Source organism: Anser anser (assembly GCF_964211835.1).
Source record: "Anser anser genome assembly, chromosome: 3".
Classification (NCBI taxonomy): Eukaryota; Metazoa; Chordata; class Aves; order Anseriformes; family Anatidae; genus Anser; species Anser anser.
This window is the reverse complement of record NC_139722.1, coordinates 74871858-74899682: the sequence shown is the minus strand read 5'-3', so window position 1 is coordinate 74899682 and position 27825 is coordinate 74871858. Positions and strand designations below refer to the sequence as shown.

At 41.7% G+C, this 27825-nt stretch overlaps 2 long non-coding RNA genes across 8 annotated transcripts in view; one reads left to right on the top strand and one right to left on the bottom strand.

The window, feature by feature from the left end:
* LOC310896474 overlaps positions 1-27825 on the bottom strand; it is an 88823-nt gene that overhangs the window by 13449 nt on the left and 47549 nt on the right. The window lies entirely within an intron of this gene.
* LOC310896473 lies at positions 22-27822 on the top strand. 7 transcript variants are annotated; one of them, XR_014581515.1, is made up of 7 exons: positions 763-894; positions 1485-1591; positions 4802-5824; positions 6894-6980; positions 7064-7170; positions 7356-8496; positions 13863-27822. It is a non-coding gene; the product is annotated as an uncharacterized lncRNA (long non-coding RNA). The 7 variants fall into 7 exon arrangements; XR_014581517.1 differs by having other exon boundaries at positions 4802-7170; positions 7356-7434; positions 8179-8310; positions 8432-8496; XR_014581516.1 differs by having other exon boundaries at positions 4802-6980.

The window sequence follows — 27825 nt, the reverse complement described above, 5'->3', positions numbered from 1 at the left end:
CTAGTGCAGACCTCTTGTTTAGCCTTGCCTGAGGTGACTTGGCGTAGGTTAGTGGGAGATGTTGGATCAGTGCTCTCATTGGTGCCAATAAGAAGTCCTTCTTGTTGTTCACTGCAGAGATGAGCACGGCTCCCTGGACCTGGTGCTAGTCTGTAAGTACGGATCGGAATGAACGGCTTACTGCAAGGTAGCATCTAATATTGTTATATACTGAGTATTGTTTGCTCTTGCCTGTCACTGAGAAAAACTTTGTTCACCATTAATTCAATTGTATCTCGTAGCTCTCCTTTTTAGCATGCTGCTTCTCCATGGAATAGAAAAAATAAATACTTCCTCTGAGATGAATCCCTATGCCTGCCCTTTTACAAGTAAATGCTCTCCTTGCTCCTATCCTCTTGACAGCATCAAAAGTTGCTCTGCCAAGAGTGCAGAAAGTGGCAGACTTCACATGACAATCAGCCCACAGAGAAAGACAAAGCAAAGAGCTTTTTGACTTATTGGTGCTATCACCTCTTATGAAGCAGTAAATTGTTGCAGAGACAAGATGATAAGGAAGTGCATCTAAGACATAGGAAGCAGCCAAGTATAAAGGTCTCCTTGCTTGTCAAAGATCCAAGAAGGCCTGGCATCTGCTTCAGCATCTAAAGCAGAGGACTTCCTATGGACACAGATGTCAAGCAGTGGATCTTTGATAGTGTCTTGGTAGCTGGAGGCAATACACCTGTCTGCTGCCTTTAAGTTTCTGCTCTTGCTAATTTTCCTGTTAGCTGCAGCTCTGAAGTAAAGTAGCCTGGCTTGCCTGACACTCTTGGTACAAAATCTTCTCCAGCTGAGGCTCCTGCCAAGAGGAGTCAGGAAGACAACTTGCACTAGAGGGAATTTGCACGTGGACTGGTGAGAAGGAGAAAAGTGATTCCTCTCTTGGGTTGGCATGGGCTGCTTTGGGGTGGCTTCCTTAAACAACAGAGGTGTTGGTGGGTGGGCTGGCATGTGCTCTTTGCTCTGGCAGACTGCGGTTATCCTCCTTATTGTTTTGACAGAGGCTGCCAATTTTTGTTTCCTAAGTATACCAAGGAATAACATCATTAGCTAGGAAAGCAAAAAGGGTTGGGGTTTCCCTAAAATACCTTTTCCCTCAATATAAACTGTGGGTGAAACTGTCTAAATACAATGAGGATTTTATATCAATATGTCCATACAGGTACAAATTAAAAAATATGTATGCATGTATATATATAGAAAAATTACTTCAGGGTAAGTCTCTTCCACTTTGATCATGAGTTCTTGGCATATGGAAGTAACAAGCAGGTATTAGGTGGGCTGCAAAACACAAACAAACCTTTTAGCACAAGCATTTCCTTGCAAAAAGGAGGTCTCTTGGGCTGCAAGGCAGTGCCGGTCTCCCCCAGCCAGTTCAGTGCCCCGGTGCAGGAGGGTCCCTGCCAGCCCACTGGGACGGTCACATCTGTGCTTCTGCCTGACAGAAAGTGATCGGAAAGGAGGTGTGGGCTCTGACATCCAGCATGGCCAGACACCAGCCAAATCAAGCCAGAGGATAACATGGAAAGGAGAGAAACTCCAGATCTATAGAGTAAGTAGCCTTTGCTGATCTAGGTATGCATGGTTATTGTGTCAATGTTAAGGAAGACAATGTGTGTTTTTTTTTTAAAAAAAAAAGTTAAAGTTCATTCTCATATGCCAAATAAATATATCATGGTATTGCCTGTAGCTGTTGGTGAAAAACAACTCTCCATTAAAAATGTGCCTTCATTTAAATCAAAGTATTTTGCAGAAATTTGATTTTCGACTTTTTATGGTGAAAATTCAAAACAGTGTTTCCATAAAGATGGAGCATTTCATTTTGATGTGTTGCTTAAAGTATTGTAAATTAATACTATACATTATCTGTGTATTATTAGACATATCAAAGATGTACTATTGTAACACAGAATGTAAAACCAAAGTGAAATGATTCAGAGCAAAATATTTTTAAATGGTCCTCTACTGATTTATTTTTTTAAGAATTTGTAATTGCAGGAAATAGTTATTCCCCAAGTAGCTTTTATTCTAACTGGGAACTAGAGTTATTGAAATGATGAATAGCCTGCAAACAAAAATTTCAGTTCCCAGCTGGCTCTGTCCACTGGTTTATCGACTTATTTTTGGACTCCAGTGAAACAAGCCATGGCAAAGACAGTAGATAGCCCTAGGAATTTGTGCAGGCTATAGAGTCTTTGAGTCGTGGGCTGCTGGTTCAAATCCAGGGGGCCTGCATGGGAACAAAGAAAAGCTGATAGCATGACTTCAGCTGTGTGGTATGAGCTTACCTCCCTGGGTGTAGGTGACAGCAACAGAATTAGCATTAATTAGTCCACTTTGGCATCTTGGCCAAAGTTTGACACAACAAAGTGGGGAAGCCTACTGTGCTGCAGACTGAGCTGTGCTTGCTCTGTGGGTAAAAATATAGCTTTCATTTTCCAGGTCCAATCCAGGCACTTTTCATTAGCACTGTCGCCGTGATGCCAAAGGGAAAGCTAAGAGAGCTGCTTACTAACTAGCAAGAACAACAAGAAAGCATCAGACTTGGTAATTGGTTAGAGATAGTACCCTGGGAAGATGGGGACAAAAGGCAGTGAACTGTAACCAGCTACACACTCCAAGGTAACAGGCAGTCAGCACTGGATTAGCAACCAAGGCAACTTTAATAATTTAACTATAGCATTCACAGTAATTTAACCACACTATCCAGAACACAAAGCTAATGGTGATGTAGTGAATGATGCCAGAATAAAAGTAATATACAAAAAATTTGTTGAATGCCAGCACAAAAAAGAGTCTCCATGGAGGGGGCTAATATTCAGATTTGGTTTTTGTTTTCTTTTTTCTCAGCTAAGTTGCAAAGCAAGCATTTCGTTTTCAGTAGTTATTTACTATCCAGTAAGTGAAGATGGGCTGTTTCAGAAGTTCTTATTGACAGCTGACTTACAGTGTGTAACAGACTGACACATTTTGCTGTCTGTGAAAACTGAATAACAAATGGTTTTGCTATTTACAAGTCAGAAATGAATCAGTGGATCTGAGTTACAGAGCACACTCCCAAAACATACGAATCCCTCTCTGCATGCACTGCTTGCAAATTCTGCATTCATCTAACTTAATATCAGCCAGTAACTCATCCTAATTTGTGGAGGTTGAAAAAAAAAAAGTATAAAGTGAGAACGCAGGAATGCCGTAGTTCAAAACAGGCTCTCAAAATTTATTTTATAGCTTGCGTACACAGAGAGTCATACCACTCTATTGCTGCGATTAAAATGGTAGAACCTCTCTCTAAGGATTACACCCACCACTTTATTGCTGAAGATGCTATCCTGAATAAAATCCATGATCGTCCTCTGTTGCATTCTCTAACTCTGGGAAGTCAAATTCTTTTCCAGAAGTGACAAGGTAAAATGGCTGCTTCTTTTACAACGGGTGCTTTGTGTACATATTCATAGGCAGAGCTTTTACTTTAATGACAAAAAAATGGATTTTTACAATCCTTTACTCCCACTAGCATTGAGGAGTCCATACAGTTAGGAAAAAATGAATTAGATTCGATTGTAGCTCACATCTCCTGATTGAACCACTACTGCAAACTCCTGTTGCAGTAACAAATCCTGCTAATTGTATTGTGCAAACTAGCTACACAGCCTGAGCTGAAGGAAAATTTAAACTCCCAAAGAATACATTTATTTTTTAATACATACTGGGTGCTGCTCTCAACTTCAGATTGTAGTGGCCCACTAAATCAATTCTGGCACAGATTTGGAGACATCTGAGCTGGAAACTAGGCAGATCCCAAGTATCACCTCCTGCTGGGAATACTTTTTTTGAGCACTCCTCAATGCTAATGGGAGTAAAGGATTGTAAAAATCTATTTAGTACTTGGCTAACTGTAGTTCTAAGCACACACTAAAGAAACTGGTTTTCATTCCCATTGAGTGCTTGTCTTTGAAAAAAACTCTGAAGCCCATTGGAGGCATTAGTGTGGTGGTGGTGGGTGGGGATAAGGGGGGTATTCAACTATAATGCTTAGTTTTTGCTCAGTTTATATGAAAAAAATATATATATATTGGGGCAGGTTCCCCTCTGTGGGAAACAGAAGAAAGGATGCAGAGAGAAAGAACATGTCTATGATAGTCCTCCTTCCAGGGACTTTTCTGTCTCAGAAGAGCCCACTGGAGGCAGAGGCTCACTGTCTTTGGACATCTTTGAGGACCTTTGCAGCTTTCATCATTCTTTGAGCACATAGCCATCAACTTGTCTTTAAAGGCTGATGTTTGCCATCGCACCTGTGTATTAGCTCTTTGACTGCCAGTGGCCACTTCAGGGAACTTGCACCTCGCACTGCGCTACACAAGCACACCACAGTTGAGCTTCACAGCTGGATCTTAATGTTTTCCCTAGATCACTAAGTACACCGTGACAGCAGAAACAAGGGTATCCCCAAGTATCCTGGATCTAAAAGACCAAAAAAAAAAAAAAAAAAATCAGTCCTATAAAAAGTCAGCCCTATAATGGGGCTTAAAGGAAGGCTAGTTATATCTTTGTTCCACAAAATGTAACATAAACTCCACCACTCATCTTTTTTGGCCTGAAGCTTTAGCTACATGAGAATGCAGCCCTATCATTAGTAATAGCACTCCAGAGCATCTTTTATGAGTTAACAAAAATATTAGGCATGCTATTAATACCACCCATTGCACAGATTGACATGAGAAATGATTGTTAGTGCAATTTCATTTCTGTGTTATTTTCACAGACTCACAGAATGGCCAAGGCTGGCAGGGACCTCTGAAGATCATCTAGTCCAACGCCCCCTGCCAAGCAGGATCAGCCAGAGCACGTTGTGCAGGATGGCATCCAGGTGGATTTTGAATATCTGTGGAGAAGGAGACTCCACAGCCTCTCTGGGCAACCTGTTCCAGTGCTCTGTCACCCTCACAGTAAAGAAGTGCCCTCTCATATTTATCTGGAACTTCTTGTGCTTCAGTTTGTGCCCATTGCCTCTCGTCCTGTTGCTGGGCACAACTGAAAAGAGAACAGCTCTATTAAATAGCTACTAAAGTAGAGCTACCGGCTCTACTAAAAGAGACCTCCCCCTCACTGTTTTGGCCTGTGGCAAATTTCTGGCCTGAATTTTGTGCTCAGCGCTATATGGGTGCCCAGGAAGGAGTCTACAGGTGATCCCTGGCATCCTTTACCAGCTCATGGTAGACCACAGCCTCTGCTAGAGAGCCAGGTTGGAAGACAGTGAGCTAATTTGAAATTTAAGTTTCTGTAACTGAAAAAGCTACAGGGGAAAAAAGAAAAAAAAAAAAAAAAGCTGTGATTGCTCTATATCCATTCTGTCTACTTAATCTCTTAGGTATTTATACTGGGCCTACTGCAGTGATACACTAATTCAGGCTGCTCAGTCAGACTGTGCTCTTCACATCCTTCTTTTCTTCACATTTTCTCATCATTATCTATGACCTTCCCATGGATGTGCTTGGATGATTTTTTCCTTCTCATTCCAGTTTGTCTTATCCTTTCCTCTCACTACTTATCTTTGAGGAGCAGAAACCAGCCTTGGCTTGCTACTGAGAAAAACAGATACAAAGGGATGCCTTCGACATCTCCCTCTGAGGCCCTCATGTCACAGCCAGCAGAGGAGTTTGCGCTAAATTGCCGTAACTGAATATCTTCAGCCAAGAGTTCCATCCAGCCTCAATAGGCATTGATAGGCAAAGACATGCAATAGAAGAGGCCACTGAGGAAATCTCTGCAGAACTGATGTTGGCAGGTGACTAGGAAGCCCTAATCCCTTTGGATCGGGACAAAACCACGTGCTAAAAGACTCAATCTTTGGATTATGGAGAAAATTAAGATTCTTGCCAAGATCCCTTGATTGTTTCAGACAAATTGGGTTAGTCAGAAAGACTTCTTGTTACAGGTCACTTTTAGTCTTGAAGATTATCTTCTGAAAACAAGAGTAGTCTTTGCTATCAGTTTGATGCATGCAATTTTGTGGTGTGCATCTTTTCCCAACCAATTGAGTAGCTATGCTCAGTAATGTCAAACCCCCACTGGATTTCAAACACACTACAATAAGTCTACCTCCAGGTATCTCAGTGATAGAAACGATGGTGCCTGCAATTACTGCATTGTGATTAATTTAAAATGCATTTACTGATTTTGCAGGACCTTCAGGGTTTGTAGGAAGTTTTCAGAATGATTTAGGATCCTTAAAATAAGCCTACTACAAAAAGAAAATGTTACTTATACAAAACACTTCATGATGCCATGGAAAGACGAGCCAAATTCAGACCATTTATAATTGTGCACAGGTAGATTTACGATTCAACAGTGAGCAAGTTTAACTGCCTGTTAGTCAGATGTAATAGCCAGTACCAGCTGCACCAGAAGCTCTCTTCCTATATGTTTAATGGGCAGGGGTAAGGGCTATATTTAGATTCACCAGAAGCATCCAACATTGCAATATGTACTGATATCTTCATAGAGTATAAAGCTCATGTAGTAGTGAAGCTACTTTCTCTAATAATGTTATCATTTAGGCTGCAGAAAAAAAAAAGGGGGGGGGAGGGGAGGAGGAGGATGTTCCCCAAATAAGAGAAAAGCAGTCTACCAATTTAAAACATCTGTTTTGGAGAGGGTACTTCTGTGGGTCTCCTTTTATTATTATTTTTTCTTAGCTTTTAATTAGTCTCTTCTTAACTGCTCCGCATGACAAAACATCACTCTTTCCAACCCAGGGGGAAAATACTGAGGTTCCTGTTTGACTATCCCAGTGCTTTTCTGACAGCTGAATGTACTGCTAACTTTGACTTTTTTTTTCTTTTTCCTCTTTGGAGCTCTTCTTCTCTGAAGCCCTTCAAGCCCTTCAATGACATGGCAGGGACATTGTTTTTCTTGGGCAACTGAGACATTGGTTGGAGCAGGTGAGGATGAGTTGGTGGTGTTGCAGCCAATAGCAACCTGTGTGTAGGACTAATTCCACCAACTTTGGGGGTCTTTCTGTCAGAGGATCTCCTTCATTGATACTTTAGAAAAGAGGACATGAAGCTGATGTCTGGAAGAGAAGTAAGGAAGAAGACTCCTGAGCTGGTGTTAAACCCCAGGAAAATCAAAGTGAGTGCCTAAGTGTCTCATCGTTGTCCTTTCCTGTCAGTTCTCAGTGCATAACGGGACAGCAGTCCTTCTGAGAGCCTCTAGGGGCTACTCCAGTTCAATAAATAACAGTAAATAAAATGCAAAACCATTCTTGAGTCTGATAAGGGCTGTATTAATTTCTGGTGTAATATCTTTGACTTCAGAGGAGTTACGTGGAATGGACTTTGTCCCACTGAGCCTTGCTGTCTGCTCTCACATTGCCGTGGAGGATAAGGGTTGACAGTGAGTACAGCGTATCCTCTTAGGACACAGCGTTTTGTCTTGTTTTCATGGGGGAGGAATTAGTCTTTCGGTGCTCTTTATTGCTTTGTTCCCTGCTTTCTGCTAATATTATAAAAGTAGCATCTTTAGCTCATGCTGAGATCTACACAGAACACACAAACTTGTGTATATAACAGTTTTTTCACTCTTTGCTAACGCCTTTATGAAATCTGCTTTTATTCGTGTTAATAAGAATCAATGTTTTACTAAATTGTTCTTTAAAGATACCACACACCCTTGATAATTCTCTTCCACCACATGGGGTTTGGTTCACTGTGAAGTGTCGTACGCAATGTATGAAGCACAGAGAGAGAACACATATACAAGAGAATAGGCGACCGCACACCCTGTGAGTGCAGTGTATTTAAGAAACTCAGACTTTAGGAGAAAATCTCTACAGGATATCAAAGCAAATTTCAATCCAAGAAGGTTTCACTGTGTCAATAGATGTAGCACAAGGGCTGCCTGTTGTTTCACAAACAATGAATCTTCTCCAGCCTATAAATAATGTAAAGACAAGTCTCAGGATTTTTAAAAAATTCTGCTAGCTTGAGGCTACCTACCCAGCATGCCTCCTTGTTTACAACTTCCAGTACAAACATATATTCTGTTTGTTTTCAGACAAAACATCAGCTTTCCTGACTTCTGGAATTAACCTCTAATACATATTAGCAGCAGTCTTTCAAGTAGTTTTTGCATACACAGGCTTTCGGTAACGTGACCACGCAGGGGTGTGCTCTGACACCATCTAGAGGTGAGCTCCTTGGTGTTAGGTGTGCAGTGCTAACGAGATGTCACAAGCAGCTGCTCATCACTTGGAAAACATCTGCTGCTCAGGTAAGCACTCTAAAAGCCATTTACAAATATAAAATGAAACAGCACTGTGAGTAGATCTGGGGATGCAAAGGGGAGGTTGCACAAAGGGCTGGATTTGTGAAATTCAATTTTTTGTTCACAGGTAGCAGGTCTGTTGTCATCCTAGGCATGTGAGGGCCTGAATCCCCAGCATCTACAGAAGTGCAGGTGAGTGCCCTGACTACCTGAGCTCTCCTCCCATGACATTTGTCTCTCATCTAGTAGTTTCGATATTCTTTTTTTCAGTATAGATGCAGTAAGCCCAGAGGAGAGAGCCTCTGCTTAGTGTAGCTTGTCTTGCCAAGCTTAGGGCTCCCTTCCATAGTACAGACACATCAGTTTGAACCCTGGCAGGCTATAGAGGGCATAGCTCCCATGCCTGCCGCTTCCTAAAGGGCTGGGTCTCATACAAAACACAGTTGCCTGTCTCTGTTGTGTAGTGTCTGAACCTGTACCGCTGTCTGGGGTGTACTCTAAGACAAATATTCATCTGTGTAGGTTTTAGACTGATTAGGATGGAGATGCTCATGAAGACAGTGGTAAAGCATTGGAACAGGCTGTCCAGGGAGGTGGTGGAGTCCCTTTCCCTGGTGGTATTTAAGAGACGTGTACATGTGGCACTGAAGGATATGCTTTAGTGATGGGATTCTGTAGGTCAGGTTGATGGTTTGATTTGATGATCTTGAAGGTCTTTCCCAACCTAAATAATTCTGTGATTATGTGATTCTATGCTCAAACTAAAGGTGCTTTTATTTAGTCAGAGAAACAGAACCTTGGGTATCTCTAGAGCTTAAGGAAAGGAAAACAGAATGCCAGACACTGATGGAGTGTAGTCAGGAAGGGAGATTTTGATAGCAATTTTGGACTTTATCACTTAAAAGCACTTAAATCCATTTTCTTCCAATTTCAGGCACTTTCACTTTTTATTAGAAGTCTCCTGAAACACATCATTTCAAAACAGAGGGACATATGACAAAACAGAATTTGGATTGAGGACAATTTAGTCTATGGCTCTGTCTGCTACAGTTTACATGACAAAACTATAATGAGGAAAGGCTTCTGTCTAGGACCGAAATCTTGCCTACCTCTCAATGTCTTCAGAGCTTTATGTTTGGTATTAGCCTCTCTGTTTTTCTGGAGGTGTTTTTTTGTTTGTTTGTTTTTGTTTTTGTTTGTTTGTTTTTTAATGTGCCTGAGGTTTTCAAAAGTGAATGCAAATTACTTAAAAGTACATTTTGGGGTTCAAGGAGGAACAAAAGGATGCCTCCAATACCACCTGAGAGACCAGGTGGCAGAGTATAATCAACACCAAAGAACTGGATTGAGTTGGGGCCAGTTGAGCAACACCTGCAAGTCATAAACATATGATAGCTTTCTGATGCTCTGTGGGAAGGAGTGTCCACCTAGGTCTTACCAACATTGAATCTTGGCTGACAGACACCCAGTTCTTGAAAGCAGCACAGTAAACTGCTCAGCCAAATTCAGCAACCAGGCACAGAGGGTAAATTCCCTGCTTCATGCTGATTCATTCAGGAGATAGCAGCAGCAGTTTCTTGGATTATCTATGGTTGTAGCTGTTGTGCCAGTGAAACCCATTTAGGAGCTTTCAGTCTGTCACTTGTATAATCAGGAAGTATGCTTGCTTGTAAGCGGAAAAAAGCTTGGAGTTGTCTGAATTTAAAAAAAGCGGCAAGGGGGAGGGAAGGGTCACAAAGTCAGCTGCTATTGCTACTGGTCCCCCAGAAGGTGATCTGTTTTTGGGCTTTCGTTAACTCTTGAAGGTTTTCCAGGTGCTCATCTAATCTCAAGGCCGTACATATCCAGCTGAAGTATTACTTCCTTGCTGCCCAAGTCAGCTTTTGTGTTCTACAAATGCTCTACAGGAATATCATTATAAATCCATAGCTGAAAGAGCCTGTGCATCTTAAGTGCTCTTTCGTTTGCCACCTCTGAATATACTGCCAGCAGAGATTTAGAACATTGGCTCTGTAAATGCTTTCATGTCAAGACTAAAGGCAACACTTGTTTAATTCATTCTTTGACCCAACAGTAGCTTTATCTTAGGTTATCACTTGTTAAGCTCTGCAGAATGTTTTAAACATGAAGGGGGCTGCTGCGTATATACATCTACTGTACTGTATTTTACTTGTACAAATTTGACAGTAGTGATTCATATACATCAAAACCATTTCCTTTCTGTGCTGCAAATAATGCTTTACTTTAGCTCCATTCACAGATTCACATACAGGACATGTAATTTGTTCTAGGGAAAAAAAAAAGAGGAAAAAAAAAAAAGGAAAAAAGAGAAAATTGCATTTATCCTCTATCCAATATCCTCTATCCAATTTTTAAATCTTTATTTTAGGTCACAAGAGCTCAAGGGTGTTTATACTATTATATACTTGTGTGTATGAGAGAGAGTTTTTGTGTGTATATATAAATATACACATGTATATGTTTGAGCACACACATATTTATAAATAAAAATATGCACAAATATGAGGCCAGTTGCAGCAATGATATATGCTGTGGTATAAATGGAGGACTGGATTTATACATCAAATGGACTGCAACCTGATTAGAATAACAAGCAAAGGGGCAGAGTGGTTTGCTCTACATCATCCATTGGCAGTGCAAAACCGAAATAATTACACTATTCTGTGTAAACCCATCTGTTCTGCCAGCATGGGATTTATCCCTAAATTGTCAAACAACTGCAGTTGTATTTAGAATCAGCAGCTGACCGTGACCCCCAGAAGTGAGGTCAACAGAATCATTCTGGATTTGCATCGCAGAACAAGAGTCAGAAACTCAACAGTTTTGTGTTGTAAAGAGTTACAGGACTAGTTACCAGTCTGCGTTCACTCACAACAGTGATGGTGTCTACACCATAGGACAGACCATTCAAACATTGTTTCATCCAGACACTACATCCTTGTGTTGTAGCCCGATGCCCCACTCCCATGACAAGATCTGAGTACCTGTTTTCTCATATTTTTGTTTTGAAACAAACAAAAAAAAAAAAAACACGTTTTGTTTTGGGTAGAGATAGGGAGCCACAACATCCTGTAATAAGTTCCCCAGTCCAGATAGACATGGGACCACGGACTGCAACGCAGACAGACAGAGCACCTCAGCCCTGCGCAGGGGGGTGGGTGCTATTTCAGATAGTTTCATCTCAATATCCGTCTAGTCTTCTTGTTACCTGCTGTGACATCCAGACCAAAATATTTATGAAGCATGCAATATACCAGAGTGAAACTACAAGCCTCAGTGTCAGCTCAGGGAACATACCACCATCAAGAGAGTTGATAATACTTAAAAAAAAAAAAAAACCTGCATCAGTCCCTAGCATACCTAGCATAACAAGTCAGAGATCAGGGAGTCCTTGTCTGCCAGTGGCTGTTGGTGGCTGTGCTGTGTTGCAGAAGCTCACACAACTCTTATAACCCAGTGCCAGTCGGTTAGGACTCAGGCACTGACAGCAACAGACCTCTCTCCATTGCCTCGGCCCTGAGCAGTTTCTCAAAGAGATATGTTAACAGGAGTAACATGAAGAAAATACCCTGAGTAAAAGCATGGAAAAGCTAAAGCTGCATCAGGGAGGAGATGTGGAAGACAGCTAGACAAGGTTTAAGAGATCTTTGTTACGGCACGTAGTGGTTGCCAGCAGCAAGGGGGATATGTAGAAGATAGCTTTCTTTTTGGCACTTGCTTGTTTTAAAGCACTTGATATTTGTAATAGTTTTCAGTTAGTGCATGTAGCAATGGCTAACTATAAAAATGCAATACAGAACTTTAGAGAGCACATGCCACACACAGAATTAACTCTGACAACTTTATTTATTTATTTATTTATTTTAATGAAGAGTCGCAGATGCGGTTTTCTAAGGATGAGGACATGGCTTCGGAGTTCTGGGGGCTGAGTTTCTCTTAAGAGTTTGCTGTGATTAGGGTCTGGGACTAAAAAAGATGGTGAGCAAGAACTGTATGCTGGAATGGCTTGGAAGTGTCCCCAACTAACAACAACAACCAAACAGAGACTGCTACCTAAAGTGGGATTCATCTCCTCTAGTCGCAGCTGTCAAAAAGTTGGATGTCTGGTCTGCAGTAATCTCTCAGGCTCCTGTACAATGAGTCACCAGCAAAAAAGGCAGCTGCAGAGGTTAATGAATCCCAGCTACTTGGAAAACAGCTTAAAACAGAAAGATCTGCCCTCCTAAGGGAGGAAAACCAAATAGCATGGATGAGACATCCTTACTTTTTCCACAGCTCCAGTAACATGAAATGAATCTCACTTACTATACAGGCTGATGCTTGTGAAAAAAATAAAAAAAATAAAAAAAAAGTGCTCTAACACAATGGGCATGCTGGAACAGCCAAAATGCTCTGTTATTTGTGTGTGCTTGGGGCAAGAGGGAAAGTCAAAAAGAAAACACTTTTTTTTGGGTGGGGGTAAAATAACAACAGCAGTTGCTGTGGAAGGTGGACAGATAGTGCTAAATGTTTTGGTTAAGGCTCGAGTTCTGTGCCATTAAATCTAAGGGGGTTTAACCACTGTATTAAGTGGGAAAATTACTGAGCCTCAGACAAGTTGGACTGAGGTCACTGAAACACCTGAAACCAGAAAAATTTTCAATTGCTATAATTTATTTTCCTTTTCAGTGCAGAAGTGCTTCTATTTAAATTTGCTACCATAGCCCATAACAAAGGAAATCCATAGCTCACACTGAACAACAGAACCACAGTCTCTCTCTTAAGAAACTGCACATATTTTTAGGAAGCGTAAACAGTTAGAAAGCCCTAAGGCCAGCTGATGCTAATGCTTTCCTGTTCAATGCATGGAATTGTCTCAAATAAATAAATAAATGAGCTGTCAGTCCTGTGCTTAAAGTTGCATTAATGTCAAACCCATGAAAAGGGTAAGTATGTAACGTAGCATGCTCCACCAGCACTGAGGCAATGACATATTTTTTAGTGTGAGTAGAAGAAATTATTTCAACCATATATTTTGAATATCTGTTTGAAGCTATCACTTTGCAGTGAATAAAATGTGTTTTATCCTTGCTAAGTCTGCAATCAAGTCTAGCACTCTGCCTTAGTGGGCTAATGTTCTCATCGCTTCAACTTTCCTGCTTGGCAGGGGATCAGCCTCTCTTTGCTGCTCATATTGAGCAGACAAACTTGCAGATTTCAATCCTGCTGGCATGTGTCTCCGAAATAGATGGGCTATAATGTACCTTTTGGCCTGACAAGGAGACTGTGAATCTGGGAGCATTCCCCTCAGCCAGTGTAGGACCTTTGAGAGGGGCTGATGTTCTGTCACCATCAATGTCATTACAAACAATGTGGTGCCTTAGCAAAATGCTTGAAACACATACAGAGAACTAAATTAGCCATGGCAAGAACAACAACAAAACCCAGCCTACAACCCCTTACAAAAAAATAGTCAGATGAAAGCTGTCGGACTAAATAACTTGAACACGAATGGAATTATCTTTCTTTTTTCTTTCTTTCTTTCTATTTCTTTGCAGGTCATATAAGAAGGGAAAACAGTGCTGCACCTTTAATGTAGTTTTAATACATATTCAATGTCCCTTCAATTACTGCCTGAGTAATTAGTGTGGATGCAAATCAAATGTGGAACAACAGAATGATTTTTCGGGCTTCCTCAGGGGACTGGACTTTGGAAGTAGTAGCACTGTGTTGTATTTTATGCAACTTTGTAAAGAGAGGAAAGGAGAGAGCTGAGAATAGTAGGCAGTGGAAGCCTTCCAAACATGCTATATTGCTAGCTGTGCACGTAGGAGAATCTACATTAGCACTGCAACCTTCAACTGCTGTGATTTGCCAATCACAGTTTTGGAAGTGATACTTCCTTGCTCTTTGTGCCCTGAGGGAAGTCTCTGTGCATTACCCTGCTGCCTGCTTGAGTGAATCCTTTATAGCAGAATAAACCTGACCATGAGAAGCAACGAATGTTTTCAAGCCAAACACCCATAAAAAGACTTGTGTTTGTAGCAAGAGTTTCACTCCAGAGATCCCACGTTATTCTTCTTATACTTTTATCCAGAAGCTACCCTGTTGTGACCAGTCTTTTTCAGAGTACCCCAGAGACCGTCTTGTGATTGCCAAGCCACTCTCCTTCATATTTGAAAAGTTCTGGAGTCAGGTGAAGTTCCTGGTGACTGGAAAAAGGGAAACATCACTCCTATTTTTAAAAAGATAGAAAGGAGACCTGGGGAACTACAGACCAATGAGCCTCACCTCTGTGCCTGGCAAGATCATGGAACAGATCCTCCTGAAAGCAGTGTCAAGGCACGTGCAAGACAAGGAGGTGATCTGAGACAGCCAGCATGGCTTCACCAAGGCAAATAGTACCTGACCAATCTGGTGGCCTTCAATGTTGTAGTGACTGCATCAGTCAACAAGGGAGGCCCAACCAATGTCATCTACCTGGACTTCTGTAAAGCCTTGGAGACGGTCCCACGTGACATCCTTATCTCTAAATTGGAGAGAGATGGATCCAAAGGGTGGACTGTTCGTTGCCTGAATTGACTGCATGGTTGCAGCCAGAGATTTGCAGTCAAAGATTCTATGTCCACGTGGAGGCCAGTGACATGTGTTGTCCCTCAGGGATCCATTCTGAGACCAGTGCCCATGTGAGCCTAATGAGGTTCAGGAAGTCTAAGTGCAAGGTGCTGCACATGAGTCAAGGCAATCCCATTAGTACAGACTGGGAGAAGAGCTCATTGAGAGCAGTCCTGCGGAGAAGGACTTGGGGATTCTGGTGGACAAAAAAAGCTCGACATGAGCCAGCAGTGTGCAATTGCAGCCCTGAAGGCCAACTGCGTCAACAGAGGTGTGGCCAGCAGGTCGAGGCACGTGATTGTCCCCCTCTGCTCTGCCCTTGTGAGGCCCCACCTGAAGTGCTGCATCCAGGTCTGGGGCCCCCAGCACAAGAAGGATGTCGATCTGCTAGAATGGGTACAGAGGAGGGCCACGAAGATGATCAAGGGTCTGGAGCACCACTCCTACAAAGAAAGGCAGAGAGAGAGCTGGGGCTGTTCAGCCTGGAGAAGTCTCTGGGGAGACTTCATTGCAGCCTTTCAGTACATAAAGGGAACTTACAGAAAATATGGAGAGTGACTTTGTACACAGGCAGATAGTGATAGGACAAGGGGGAACGGTTTTAAACTAAAAGAGGGAAAATTTAGGCTAGAAATTGGAAGGAAATTCTTTACTCAAAGTGTGGTGAAGCACTGGAACATGTTGCCCAGAGAGGTTGTGGATCCCCCATCCCTGGAGGTGTTCAAGACCAGATTGGATGAAGCCCTGGGCAACCTGATCTAGTGGGTGGCATTCCTGCCCATGGCAGGGGGTTTGGAATTAGATGGTCTTTAAGGTCCCTTCCAAACCAAGGCATTCTTTGATTCTGTGGTAACATACAATGTGGAGCTGTGCTGTCAGCCTCAGAGAATCAAGCAGCAATGACTCCAGCACCTTGCTGATACACAGTCATCTCCTGTGATGCCACCATTACTCAGAGAATCTGAAATGTGCTAGTAGAGTTTTTCTAAAACTTAAAAATGAGGAAAATGGTTTGAGTATTACTTGGCTCAGTCAAATTAGGTGAAAGACTGAGGACTGCTGGATGAGGGATGATTTCTGTGGAAATCAGAACATGGATGTCAAAGGTTCAGTTGTCTTTCTGTGTTTCAGGTTCCTGAACTCTGTGCTTCCCCTGCTCCTAACAGCATAAGTGAGGGCAGTCTCAGCTAGTGCTTCTTGGTATTCACATTTTCTGTTTGGAGGATGCAGCCCACATCAGTCAAAGCTTGTGAGTGACAGGAAAATTTGCATAGGAAACATTAGCCTTCTGTTCTGCTGTATCTGGTTAAAAAAGGCTCCCCTTCTGATTGTCATTCCAGAGGTCCACAGCTTTCTGGGTAGATAAGGGACTATATTTATTATCATTTGCCTTCTCCCGTGACTCAGCAGCAAGCAGGCTGAGGTTCACAAACAAAAGTAAAATGACATCAGCAGTTGTCAAATAGAAAAAGGCAAAGCTGACAAAGGCATTTTGCTTTAATGCTTCTAAGCGGATATTGCAAATCACAAGAGTGTACACACACAGACACCACACATGCAGTAGAATAGTCATCATGAAATTCTAAAACACTTGCCAGCATCTACATCTTTGAGAAGGAAAAGTCAGTGCCTGGCTCAATAGCAACTGGTATTTTAAGTTCAGGTGATCAAAGATAAGCACAGCTGCTGCAGCAGTAGCAGCAGCAGCTGAGCTAGTAAGCCCTCACTCTGGGATGAAGCCAACAGGTGGCAGCCAGGCAGGCAGCACTGACTTGTGGTCTCAGCATTGTAAAAGATCCCAACAGCCCATGGAGATGCTGTAGGCAATGCCGGTCATGCCAGGCACTTCTCTGCTGTCTCAGCTAGTTTCTGCATAGCTAGTACTGAGGGAACAGGAATGGATAAAAGCAGGATAGCCATGGATCTCTTACTGCACTACCCTTCGTATGATCACTGAGCTCCTACCAATGAATGAGCCACCTACATTCCCACATTATCTGCACATATGTCCACTGATGTTAAGCTTGGAGGGGGACCATATGCCAAGCTTTTTTTGGAACAGCACTAGAAGCATTGTTGAGCATACTGCCCTGCAAACCACTGGGTACAGTCAAAAAAATTCGGTAAGTTCCTCACCAGTGACTGATAACTTTCTCTGTCTCTCTCCTCTTTTCTGTGTGACTTAGAGAATCAAGAGTCTAATCCTACCCACAGATCAGCTTTTTGCTATAATCTGGTACCTTGTTTGGCATTTCCTTATCTGATCAGCTCACCAATCATTTTCCCTTTTACAGAAGGATGAGTAAATGAGGGCCACTCAGAGGAGAATTGATCAGAGTTTGTTCCTCAAACAGAGCCTAATCAAACCTTTTCCTCAGGCTCAGTGGATGTCACTCAGCTGTAAAAGACAGGTGCTCAGATACCTCCGTCCTTTTCTCTCCTCTTTCCTCCAAGCTCTAACCAGAAAGAATATAGGCCTGAAACACAGCAAGAAAAGCTTTCACTATGGGCTTGTATTACTTCACCTCTTCTTCCTTTTCTGCTGTTCCTACATTCCCTTGATCAATAGTCTCTTGATCTTTTGGTTCTGAAAGTCATCTCACCAAGTTTCAAACATATCCAGTCATTCATAACTTCTCCCTTCGAGAAATGTGTCAAGTTCCTTTTGCATGTTTATTTCTGATCCTCTTTGCAGATATGTTTAAGAGCTTCCCTACATTAACATTCCTACCTTTCACCTTGCTTCAGAAGATTCCATTTTCTTTTCAAAAATAAATGCCAGATTTGTTTTTGATCTCAGGAGTAAAAGTATCTTTTTACCTCTGTTTTTGCATAGCTGGGAGTAAGCATTGTCAGTTTTGAAGCCTCCAGCTCACAATATTTTCTGCTTGAACAGAAGTTGAAGCAAAGCCCAAGCATGTATTTTTCACCTTAGATAATATGCCAGTTCTCTAAGGGCAAGAGGCTCAACAGGTAAATTGACATGGATTTTACAGAAATCAGCTATCTAAGTTACACCAGCTGAGACTCTAGCTGGAGAAATCAAAAGCAATCCTCTCTGGAAAGTAAGTACAGTCATCAGTTGTCTTTAAGTTGCTTCTCCTGTCAGTGCACACTTTCAGCTTGAGGATGTCAAAGACTGTTTTCCCGCATCTTCTCCATATTTTATGTGGTCCCCTTTGCACTTTTTGTGTGTAAACTCTTTTATCCAACGCTTTCATTTCTCTTGCACCCTGACTCTCAGACTCCGTGCTGAGGTGATCGCTGTATGAAAACTGGCTGACATATCCTATGGCTGTCACTGAGCAAGACCGAGTGGCCTCTTTTTCCACTCAATTGGTTTTCCATACTTCAACGGCTGTCCTGTTCATTTTTGGAGGGCCCTCTATCACCGCTTCATTGCCTACACAAAATAGCTTCTGCAGTTGACTAGGCTAAAAGGATCCATGCCCATTTCTCTTCCAGGTTGCCTGATACTCATGCTTTTTTCTTCTCTGTTCGTTCAACAATGACTAAATTAAGTGGTAGGAGATTGAAAGTCCCAACAAATAAACATAAAATGCTGACTCCTTGATTTCATTATGTCATCCATGATGAACAATGTTCTCCTCTTGTGCAGGTGGAAGGGTGTGCATCAGTGCTGCTGCCTGGCCAGAGCTTTGCTGGGAAATGCAGTTTGGTTGAGGGGCCAGGTCCCCAATTAAGAACAAAAACAAGAGAGACTTGAGACCTTTGGAGTACTGTGATCGTCCTTCAGAATTGAAGCATTTTGTCTACTTTCTTGGTTTGACAGCTCAGTTTTTCAACAAAAAAAAATTGAAACATTCTGTGGAAAGCAGAAGCCTTTCATGAAAAATTCACTGCCATTGAAAGCTCCACTCTGTTGCAAAACAGTGTGATGTAAAATTTTTTCCATTGTTTCCCATTAGGAGAAATGTAGAGCTCCCTCTGTACTATGCCAGGGCTCAGAAGGCAAGCTAGCAGTTGTCCTACATCTTCAGTAGCAATTAATGTCTGATTGGCCTATGTCCTCAAGATACAGGTTTGAGAGGAGAGAAAACAAGGCCTAGTTTGCTGAAAGTCCCCTTGAATTCTCCTCAGAAATCTTAAAACTTGCTATTCTTTAGACCAAGGATGAAGCTTTTTCTTCTTGCTTGTTTCTTCCTTAACTGTTTATGTTGCACAAAGCCCTATGTTGTGTTCTCCCAGTTTTTTGGAAAGTTTTCAGACTTATTTCCAATTCTGACCTTGCACGAGGCATGTCACTTGTTTAAGTGATATTTTTCACTGAGATGTATTAAAGAATGCAAATGCCTTTAAGCTTATGTGTCTTTAAACAACAACAAAAAAAGTAATAATTAATGAGCAGATATGCCATAAAATAATAATAATCACCAGTCCCATAAGAGGACTTTCTAAGAGAGAAAACTGAGGCTGCCAGTTGCTGCATGGACAGCCTCCATGAAAATTCTGTTTCATCTGACCCTCAGTGTTCATTTTAAGCCTGATTTGGCTAGCTGGTTTGGGCAGTTTTAATTGCACATGCATTAGTCCTTCCTTCAGCAGAATATGTGCCTTTTAATCTCCAGGACTTCCAGACTCAGTGGGCACTTTATCCCTGCACATCTCCTCTGTTTTGTGCCTGATTACTGGAATATGGGCAACATTTGGTGGAGGTGGCACATAAACCCTGTGGCTGCTTTCATCATTCTGTCAAAAGGAGGGAAATAATCAAAGAGCTGCAGCAAGAAAACAAATGGCCAAATAGCTGTTGAAGCAGGAGGTTCCAGCTCGTTGGAGCTCAGCTTATTATAGGCCATATGCCTGAGTGGCTCCTCTCACTGAGTGCTGCACCCAGCTATGGAAACAAGCGTGCAAGAGCCTGCGGTTCATGAGGTCTGGTTTGCTATAGCTGTGTGTAACTGCTGAGAGCACAGAAAGTAAGAACCCAAAGAGGCTCTGGGGCTAATTGAAGAGAGAATTCTTTAGGAAATAAAAAATTAAAATATAAATTCCCAAAATATTTATGTAAAGATGTTAATGGGCAATAATAATTTGTTTTCCAAGCTCACAGCAGATGCTGTTCTTTTAGTACACAGACTATATTCATAAATGATGCAACTTAACATAAGTGGTGAAAAAAAATTGATACGCTTTTCTACTTTAAGTATCATGGGGTTGAATTAATAGTTACTCTCGACAGTTACCACTATCTCACACCCTTTCAGCTATGCCCAATGTTTTCAGGGCTGGCTCTGCCACATGATTCAGCTCCTGAATGATGGGTGTGTTAAAGAAGCTGAATGACAGAGCTGGAAGGAAACAGGAAGGGTGGAAGAAGTCTGTTTTCAACCTGGTGTTTCATTTCTCTTTACTCAGCAGAGCTCCTCCCAAGAGCACTGAAGGCACAGGCCCCAGCCAACTACTTTATTTGGGTGTTAGGAAATTGGAATAATCTAGCAAAAGCAAGTGACCATCAGCAACCAAGAGACTGCTCTATAGCTGCCTTACTGCCCATCTTGTCTGCAAAGTTCTTTGTTTCTCACAGGGCTTAACTGCTTAAGGACTCATTCTAGAAGACATATTCCTGCTAAAGCAGCTTCACTAATTCAGAAAAAGTATTCCTAGTACAAAATATGAGACATGCACATTTAGTTATTCAGGAGGAGGTACTCCACTGTAAATTCATACTCTGTCCTTAATTCAAATGGATTTCCCTCAAGAAGCTAGTGCTTCTTCTCTCACCACTTCTGTATGTCTGTGGCCAGGCTACACAGATCCGTGGCCTTTTTCTCCGCCAGCCTGGGGTTATGTCATCTGTATAGTAGTACTTCTTTACACGCATAATTCACAACACTATACATAATTCAGTACAGCTGTGTCAGTACACCCACATTTCTTAAAAAAGGATGATGACAAGTTCTGTTTCATTTTAGTTATGCTCCCCGTCTATGTGACAGCCTCCTCTCCTACCTTTGAAACCTTTCACCTTTATTTTCCAATTTGGTTCCTTTTGCCTCCCCTTTTATATTGCCCACTTGAAAGCTTTTTTACTTGGGTTGTGTGTCTTGCTTAACTTTCCTAGCAGCACATCAAGTAAGGATGTACTTTATAACTAAAATGAGCTGTGATGACAGCTCTGGTCTGTCTCTGTTTTGGTTTGAAATGCTGTTACATGAAATGCTAGGAAGGTGTCTAGACACAGTGCAGGGTAGGCACTGAATACACAGTTATCAGACACTACTAATGCCTCAATGTGAATTGCTGTTGTTTGTGTCCCGCCCCCCCCCCCCCCCCGCCCCCTTCCCCATGTTAGTTCAGAGGAAAAATGTATTGTGTGACAGTGTTTTAACCTGCACAGGATGGCTTTAACAGCCTTTCTCTTCTTGTAAGAATAAGCAAAACTAGACATGGAAAATCTGTTTCTTAAAATTTAAAAAACTCATCTTACCAATTTTATTAAAATTTGCCATTCTTTGCCTCTGTATCACATCAGGGTTCATTAATTATCCTGCTGTCTCTGAACATGGCTCCAAAGAACAGGGTGACCACTTTTTTAATAAAATTGCAGATTTACAATTTTCCAGCTCAGTGAATTGCTAGTGTTTAAATATATTGAGAGGCCAGTGCCAGGCTGCTTCGCCTCCCTGTGCGGCATTTTACTGAGAAGGGGATGGTAGAAGGGTGTATGAGGACAGGAAGAAAATCTGTAGAGAAGAAAAAACAGGGCAGACAGACATAATGCCGGAACAATCCTTCAAAAACAGAAGGCCTTAGAGGGCCTGGATGGTCCTGCAGTTCAGGGGTAGCCCAGATCACTTCCTCAACCCTCCTCTTGGTCCGGGGAGGGAGGAAAAAACAATACTTAGAGGGGACGAAGTGTGTCTGTCCTGTAAGGTATGGCCCTTTACTCCAGCAGTGAGGTGAGGATCGAGTTGATCTGTCGTCCTTCAGCCTCTACCCATTGACTTGCTGGGGGAACAGGAGAATAAGACACAAACTCTGCACTCTGTGTCTCAAATGCAGCTAGGGTTCACATTGGTATGCACAGGTGCAGGATCTGCTTGGTTGGGAAGGGGAAAGATGAGCCCACACAGGATTTTCCTGCTGTTGTCTGAAATTTATTTATTTATTTTTTCCATTCGCAGAATTGTAAGTTCCTCTGGCAATGGGGAAAACAGGAGGAAAAGGAGTGAGAGACAGGGTAATGTGACTAAAAAAATAAAAATGTTGATGATCTAAATAAAAATATCAGAAGAAAGATGATGGGAGCTAGTGACAAAGGCAGAGCCAAGGGTTTACGTCTTTGTGCCTGTAGCAAAAGCTGGCATATAACTAAGCAACCTCTTGTGGTGGCCTTTCTTGAGCATGACAAACAGCCTTTCTTACAGACACAAAATAATAAAATATCCAGTTCCTAAAACTCAGCATCTTTTCTCAGTGCTTGCAGTAACACTCAGGATCCCTAGGGCATGTGGGGACCGCTGGCATGAGATACTGCTGACAGAGGGAGCAGCACTGCAATCTCCCACTAGCTGCTTCAGCAGAGACTAGGGAGACCAAGCTACAGGTGAGAAAGGACTTCAGGTACACGTATCATCTGCTGAGAACAGTGCCAGCTTAGTGCCCTGTTTTACACGTGGGTGGACTGGTCCAGGCATATCCTACTTGCCTGGCCATGATGCTAGGGGTAGCAGGGCTACACCCAGCGCAAGCCCACTGCTGCAAACTCTCTCCTCCATTTTGTTAAAAGTCTTGCGGAGACAGAAGAGGCCCAAAAGCCTTTAAATATTAGCTTCCTGATTTCCCTCGGCTCTCTCTTTTTGAAACAACTGCAGTTGTTGCAAGAGCAGCCAGGAGCCCTTCAAGGGACCCACAGAGTCCCATTTATGCCTTTGCCAAGCAGTACTGCATGAGGACTGGTTTTGGTGGCAGCTTTTGTCTGGGCCTCAGGAGACCAGGATACAAATCTCCCTTGGGATACAAACTTTCTGTAAGAGTTCAGCATGTAAGGCAGAAATTGTGTCCTCTCACCGTAAACGACTACAGTGTGCATCCAAGCTGGTCACTTCTGTCTCCCTTCAGAAGCAAGAAATGAAGAGAAATGGACACTTCAAAAGCGCAGTGCATCAGACCTACTTTGCTTCTAACTTAGGATGAGATAAATGTCTGCCAGAGGGCACTGCTTCTTTCTGTTGTCTGGAAAGAGAGCCCCAGGGTGGCCATGTTTGTACTGGGCATCCATGGCACAGATGGATACTTCTATCTGAATAAATTGTGCTTGCAGCCTGCCCTCTGTTTTAGTTTGCTCTGTATAAAGCAAAGGTGGCACGGTGGTTTTCCTTTTGCAGAGATGCTGTGAAACTTAAATCCCATAATGCCTGTGTGGCATCCACATGCAGAGGTGACCAAGGCATGGGAGTGCCTGTCATACTGTGAACACAATGAGATGCTGTCCCAAAGGCTGCCAGGGAGGAGTTCCTCTGTCTGTGGCACCTGTATTCAATACCACGTTTGTGAGAAATACAGGGTCTCACCTCCATGGTCTCAACTACTTCCTGACTTGCTGGTAACATGCACATGTCGTGAAGAAGACAGTTTGCTGCAGCAGGGCAAAGGCGGCAGTGAAGTCTCAGCATGTCCAGATGCTGAAGGTCCTCATCAGACGTCCCAGCCATACATTAGCAGAAAGTAAAGGTACTGGGAAGTCATTGGCAAGGGAGACAGTGGAAAGTGAACCTAATGAAAAATGTTGTTGTTGTTATCATTATTATTATTTTATTCCTTTTTATTGAAACTACCTCACTTTTGATTACATTCGTCTCTATTTCTATCACACACACCAAAAAAAAAAAAAAAAAGCACTAGGCAATATTATATGTATTTTCAGTTTGTATTTTAAGTAAGCACTGTGCTTACTGAAAAGGAATTTTTAAAACATTTCTTGTCCTTATACAAGGAAACTGCGTTGAAATCTTCTCTAACATGTTAGTAAGAAATGAATTTTGCTACTTGCTTTGGTGGGCTCAGAGGTTCATCTAAATAACTGATGGTTTCTCTTTGATTTTTTATACTTTATATTATTATTATTGTTATTTTATTATTGTTATTTTATTATATTATGTTTTATTTATATACATTATGTTTATTATTATACTTATGTATATATATTTGTATTTTGCTTTATAACCTTGTTCATGAAAGACATCCTAGTGACCATATTCTTCATTTTTAAGATCCTAACCTTATTTTTTCCTAATTTTTGCAATTTTTAATTAGTCACCGTTCCCTGTTCTCACATTCTTGTTTTAGACATGACACTAAATTGTTGTTTATGAGGCACAAAAATGTGTCATAAAAATTAACGCAAGGCTGGGGCCGTGCTGATGTTGGCTTATATTACTCTGAAAGAATCTGCATGTTTATTTTAAAAACTCGCCTTCAGAAAAAGGTAACTGTTTGATACTTGCAAATACAACCCCAATTTTATTTCTTCAATTTATTTTAATATATTTGCCAAACGCACAAACAAGTGTGCTCTCCTGAATTGGTCAAGTGGATTTGAAATAATGTTTTCCCTCCCTCCTTCTTGCACAAGCACACACGCACAAGCACACGCGCATTCACAGATGCACACATACACATACATAGATGGGCACATGCACACACATCTGTGCAAGTCCATGGAAATTCCATGAAACATTTTAATATTGGTGCCAGCATTCAGAGTTCAGTTTGGTTTTGTTTTTGTTTGTATGTATGTGTGTGTATAAGGAGATTAGGACTTTGACAAACTTCTTAGGGCATATGGAGAATGCAAGTACAATAAATTATGCTGAAGACTAGATACCAGACAAAAGTGTATGAGTAGCCAATTGCTATGTATGCCATACAGTTGCAAATGAAACACAGCAAGAGATGTCAACAGAGTCCACTACATGGGATTATAGTGATGTCTGAAAACAAAACTGGAAATTCTGACCTCCAAAAATACAACAACAAAAAGAACATTTGAAAGTCATATGGAGTTTTAAAACTTTTGCAGCTGGAAGACTCTTCCTATAATTCTTTCCCATGGCAGAGCTGGATCTCTAATTCTCCCTCAGGTTGTAAACAAAGACTCCTACCTGATCTCCCAAATCCAACTAGCAACAGCACTAAATGTTTACTTCCTTCAGGGGCCTCCACATTTTTTCCTAGCCCCTGTGTATCAGGAAAGTTCAAGGTGGAAGGAAGCAGGGGCAGGGCACTGGCATAGACCAGGGTATATGGCACAAAGAGGATCTTCACACTTTGTCCTCACAGCAGTCAAAATATGAGCTCCGTCATGTTTCCCTGTACGTACAGGATGCTCTCATCCACTCCTCACCAGGCAGCAGGGGAGGCAATGAAGCTGGAGCCCTTTGAGCTACCCACAGGATAGTTCTGCAGGACAGTCACCGTCTTTCTTTCAGAGATGACTGCAGCTGGCCCTAAATCTCCTTCCCACCTCCCTGCAGTCTGTGGGAGCCACTTCTCAAACCTCTGTGTATTTGGGCTCCATCCAGACAGTGGCTCCATCTTTCTCAGCTAAAGGAGATTTCTCATTTTATTTAAAATATGTGTAAGGTCCTGCTGCAATCTGATTTCTTGTGGAGGTGAGATGTATGTGTCCTTAGCTGAAGTGAAGAATGTCACTTAACAATAATGTTAGTACACAAAGAAATGAAAGCAATACATACTGATTTCATAGAATCATAGAATGACTTGGGTTGGAAGGGATCATCTAGTTCCAATCCCCCCTGCCACGGGCAGGGATGCCACCCAGTAGATCAGGTCGCCCAGGGCCTCATCCAACCTGGTCTTGAACAATTCCGGGGATGGGGCATCCACAACCTCTCTGGGCAACCTGTGCCAGTGTCTCACTACCCAAATTTCCACACAGTGCAGGCAGTTCTGCGTTGCACTTGTATAGCAGAGTGGGCCAAGTCTTCTCATGTGGGAGGACAGTAAAGAAGCTCTTCAAAGGATTTTCAAATAAATCACTCTTGTGTGACTTTCTGAGGATGATTAATGTTGAAGATGGATGGTTGTCAAAGAGAGATACATTTACTTTTTCATTTTTACTAGATATACAATTACAATAGTGCTAGTTTTTAGGTTTTGTTGTTGTTGTTTTTCCCATGGTTGATAAAAGTTATTTGTCAAAAATGTGGCTATTTAAGCTGTTTCCAGTCCCTTGCAAATACAGTAAGACATACTGAGTTTCCAAACAAGAGAAATACCAAGCATCCTAAAAATAAGCTTTAGGTTATTTTGAAAAATCCAGGGGCCTGTTTGCCTGCAGTTTTATGAAGATATGTGTACTGTTTCTGGTATGTTGTACAGTATACAGTGCCTTGTTTAGAATTACAAACACCTTATAGATAAAGAATATCAGAGGAATAAGTAACTCTTCTGTTTGGAAGATTACTCTTGTATTGAAAATATTTTCAACCCCCACTAGAAATAAGAACTGAGGCTAATTGAACAAAACAAATTTTAAAACACACTCGAAAGTTAGCAGCATAAAACATAACCCATTTTTTGCTTTGCCTCCTGTTGATGTTGGCACACTGCACAGCCCTTTCACAGTGCAGCCTTGTGTGGCCACAGCCCACAGACTTCCCTGGTTCAGACTCTGCAACCAGATTTTGAGCAAAAAGTACAGTCCTCTACCTGTGCTGGTTAGCACCCATAGTGGCTGGGTGCTCAGGTCCAAAACCCGCATTAGGATGAAATAATGCTGAATTTCTGCAAACACCGCTCCAGATCTTACAGGTGGTTGCTTTGCTGCAGGGAGGCTATTCACAGAGATGCGATTCAAGGTAACTATGGGTGGCAGAACTGCCTGTAAGTACCAGCCAGTGAGCCACAAATTGATGTACACATAGTATAGAGCAGAAGGGACCAACAGGTGCTGTGAATTCCTCATATGGCTTTGGAATAGCTGATACTACCTTGGATACTACCTGTTTGGGGCAACTGGGATTTGAATCTGCATCCAATTTGGCAAGGAAGCAGCTGCTGGTTTCAGTCACAGTGGATGGAACTGGAGGGGTTTCTAAAGGAATCAGACAAAATTACCACTCATTTGTAACTAAAGGATTATATATATATACATATGTATACATGTACACACATGTATTAAGTAATAAAGAGTTATAAATGTCATTTCCAAGCTCCTGTGGATATAATGCCAAAAGAATTTAAATGATGTGAACCAAAAATGTGAGCCTATTTTTTTGTGTGTGTGGTTTTGTTTTGTTTTGTTTTCCCAGTATGAATGTGACTCACTGTTTCTGGCCTCTCTGCAGGCAGCTTTTTGATGGCTACAAGTTAAATTTTGTGTCTCTCTGGAGTAAGAAGGCAATTTCATTGCAGTTGTATCTTGTGCAGACAGGGTGGCTGTAAAATTCGTCACTCATTCATGTTAGTCACAGAAGTTATAACTGCATTACTGGAAGACTGAACAGAAGCAGATTGCTGATGCTTTGGGTAATGTTATCTCCTCTTCATATTTATTGCTAATATCAGACAAGGTTTTATCAGTGTCACATAGAGATTTTCTAATAACATGCAAAAGGATTTTCTTTCTGAGAGATTCTGGGTTTAGATTATTTGGATTTCTCTTTTAGATTTCCTTTTTGTTGGAACTTATTAAATATTTCCCTGTAATTGTTAGCACATCTCATTCTAGGATATTGATTATTATCACTACTCCTTTTACCACACTGAACTTTTCAATATTTTTGAACTTCTTTGTAGAGTTTAATATTTCTTGTCTTTCACCAGGTGGGTTACAGCTATGCTTGCATTTTCTCTTTTTATTTTTATTCTTTTTTTTTTTTTCATTCTGATAAGCAAAGCCTGGAATTTGGATGATCT